The 2,500-nt window shown below is 57.6% G+C and overlaps 1 non-coding gene across 1 annotated transcript in view; it reads right to left on the minus strand.

Moving 5' to 3' along the window:
- The window catches only part of LOC124728946, a 1,909-nt gene extending 808 nt beyond the window's left edge, over positions 1 to 1,101 (minus strand). The window contains exon 1 of the ribosomal RNA XR_007007499.1: positions 1 to 1,101. This exon is cut by the window's left edge and continues 808 nt beyond it. This is a non-coding gene — a ribosomal RNA (small subunit ribosomal RNA).
- Positions 1,102 to 2,500: the final 1,399 nt, after the last annotated feature.

A 2,500-nucleotide genomic window follows, 5' to 3' on the forward strand; every position in this document is an offset into this window, starting at 1 on the left:
TCTGATCGCCTTCGAACCTCTAACTTTCGTTCTTGATTAATGAAAACATACTTGGCAAATGCTTTCGCTTCTGTTCGTCTTGCGACGATCCAAGAATTTCACCTCTAACGTCGCAATACGAATGCCCCCGCCTGTCCCTATTAATCATTACCTCGGGTTCCGAAAACCAACAAAATAGAACCGAGGTCCTATTCCATTATTCCATGCACACAGTATTCAGGCGGGCTTGCCTGCTTTAAGCACTCTAATTTGTTCAAAGTAAACGTGCCGGCCCACCGAGACACTCAATAAAGAGCACCCTGGTAGGATTTCAACGGGGTCCGCCTCGGGACGCACGAGCACGCACGAGGCGGTCGCACGCCTTCAGCTCGCCCCACCGGCAGGACGTCCCACGATACATGCCAGTTAAACACCGACGGGCGGTGAACCAACAGCGTGGGACACAAATCCAACTACGAGCTTTTTAACCGCAACAACTTTAATATACGCTATTGGAGCTGGAATTACCGCGGCTGCTGGCACCAGACTTGCCCTCCAATAGATACTCGTTAAAGGATTTAAAGTGTACTCATTCCGATTACGGGGCCTCGGATGAGTCCCGTATCGTTATTTTTCGTCACTACCTCCCCGTGCCGGGAGTGGGTAATTTGCGCGCCTGCTGCCTTCCTTGGATGTGGTAGCCGTTTCTCAGGCTCCCTCTCCGGAATCGAACCCTGATTCCCCGTTACCCGTTACAACCATGGTAGGCGCAGAACCTACCATCGACAGTTGATAAGGCAGACATTTGAAAGATGCGTCGCCGGTACGAGGACCGTGCGATCAGCCCAAAGTTATTCAGAGTCACCAAGGCAAACGGACCGGACGAGCCGACCGATTGGTTTTGATCTAATAAAAGCGTCCCTTCCATCTCTGGTCGGGACTCTGTTTGCATGTATTAGCTCTAGAATTACCACAGTTATCCAAGTAACGTGGGTACGATCTAAGGAACCATAACTGATTTAATGAGCCATTCGCGGTTTCACCTTAATGCGGCTTGTACTGAGACATGCATGGCTTAATCTTTGAGACAAGCATATGACTACTGGCAGGATCAACCAGGGAGCTGCGTCAACTAGAGCTGAGCAGCCGGCCGCCCGGGAGTGTGTCCCGGGGGCCCGCGCGAACACGCAAGCGTCCGCTCAATCATTCTGCAAACAGGAGGAGGCTGAGCTCCCCTGCACAATACACCTCGAAACCCTCTCAGGTCCCGGCGGCGCGCAGCGCCGTCCCAAGTACTTGGTCGGGTTCGAGAGAGGCGCAATCGCCCGGAGTTAGGCGAGTAGACGCTTTCGGTGCGACCACCCGTGCTCCCAACTGAGCTTGCCGCTGCCGACAGAGGCCCGGGAGCGTGCTGTCGTGGCATTGCCGGCGGGAGACAACACGCGCCACCTACGGTGACCGGCAGCTCCAACGCCAGCGCCACAGAAGGACAAAAGCCCCACTTGGGTGCCGAAGCGAACTCTCCCAGCACAGCGCACGCGCCAACACATCCGCACAGCTGCGATACAAACCACCAGCGAGAACCGCTGGGGCGACCGAGCAGCAGACGGCGTCGCGGCGCCGAGCGCCGGGCGGCGGCGCATCCTCAACGCACACAGTCCTCAATTGGACCAGCACACTGAAGATGTCCACCGCGCTTCGCACCGGGCCCGCGAGGACCTACTTTGGCCGCACGGCGCCGCGCGCAGGGTGCGCCGGCGCGCAGCTGCGACGCCTGCCGCGTCCGTCGGCCGGCGCGCCTGCCACTGGCCGCCCCCACCAGCCGGCTGTAGCGCGTGCGCCCACGCACCGCGCGGCCAGCACGCCGGGAGGCGCCCCCTCACCGGCCGGGGACGGTCCCACCCAGCCACCGCCGCGTATCGCTTCACACCCAGATGCCGTTCAGTTTCGTCGGCATGGTGGGTATCGCTGGAACAACCGGTTAGTACCTCAACCTATCGTCGCCATCACCGATTCACCCCTAGCGAGAACAACCGCACCACAACAGGTTACCATTTGTTCATTTGCGTAACTTCACCAGAAAACGCAGGCGTCCATCGCCATTTGCAACTTCAACGATTATTGCATGCCTGTGTCAGGTGTCACGCCACACTACGTCTGCCCACATACACGCAACAAAATGTGCACGCCTAGACAATACGTGGAAGGTGGCCCCCGTACGTATGCGATGTCCATTGCTCGAACGACTGTCAACCGGCCTCTGTAGCATGTCGCAGATATGGAACGCGGTGCACCATGCCATCACGGTGTGTGAGGAGAGACGACTAGGTCCGAATACATCAACAGACAGCTCATGCTGATCGCCATCCACGGCGTCCGTTCCTCCCACACGTCTCTATGGCGTACCACACTGCAATCCAGCTCTCATAGGGAGACGACACGTAGCTGCGTGCACAATATTTGCACTGTATGGTCCGCCGTTTTTGGGCGCAGTCGTTGTGCGGTCACACATGTGCCACGA

Source organism: Schistocerca piceifrons, unplaced genomic scaffold (genome assembly GCF_021461385.2).
Source record: "Schistocerca piceifrons isolate TAMUIC-IGC-003096 unplaced genomic scaffold, iqSchPice1.1 HiC_scaffold_1182, whole genome shotgun sequence".
Taxonomy (NCBI): domain Eukaryota; kingdom Metazoa; phylum Arthropoda; class Insecta; order Orthoptera; family Acrididae; genus Schistocerca; species Schistocerca piceifrons.